Source organism: Nematolebias whitei, chromosome 14 (assembly GCF_014905685.2).
Source record: "Nematolebias whitei isolate Nwh7 chromosome 14, NemWhi1, whole genome shotgun sequence".
NCBI lineage: Eukaryota > Metazoa > Chordata > Actinopteri > Cyprinodontiformes > Rivulidae > Nematolebias > Nematolebias whitei.
This window is the reverse complement of record NC_056511.1, coordinates 4,476,016-4,476,638: the sequence shown is the minus strand read 5'-3', so window position 1 is coordinate 4,476,638 and position 623 is coordinate 4,476,016. Positions and strand designations below refer to the sequence as shown.

At 40.4% G+C, this 623-nt stretch overlaps 1 protein-coding gene across 1 annotated transcript in view; it reads left to right on the top strand.

The window, feature by feature from the left end:
- The window catches only part of LOC119420786 (integumentary mucin C.1), a 25,849-nt gene that overhangs the window by 6,612 nt on the left and 18,614 nt on the right, over positions 1–623 (top strand). The window lies entirely within an intron of this gene.

The following is a 623-nucleotide window of genomic DNA, read 5'->3' as shown; positions in this document are numbered from 1 at the left end:
CCACTACAACACCTGCTGCTACAATTACCACACCAACTACAACATCAACCACCACTACAAAAACTCCAACAACCACTACAACTATCACACCCACCACTACAACCACCACAACAGTCTCACCCACCGTTACAACCACATCAACAACCACTACAACGCCTGCTGCTACAATTACCACACCAACTACCACATCAACCACCACTACAACAACCCCGACCACCACAACAATCACACCCACCACTACAACCACCACAACAATCTCACCCACCATTACAACTACTAAAACAACTGCAGCAACAACTAACACCAGCAGTGATGCATCCAGTGTCAGTCTGGGTCTCCTCCATCTGCTGCTTGGACTGTTAATTTTTATGCTTTGATAAACAGCAGATAAAACAGCGACATCACTTCTACAAAAATGTAAAGGTTTCTGAAAAATTAATTTCAAAGAGATGTTCAAAGCAAATATGTAATTGTTCTTTTTTTTCTATCAACTTTCAAGTCAGTGGTATTGTTCAAAAGTTTTGGGTTTTATACACCATATTTAAGTTTGAAAAATAAGAAACTGAATTAATGTGACACAGTTGGTAGAACTGTTGCCTGTCAGCAAGAAGACTGCCAGATTG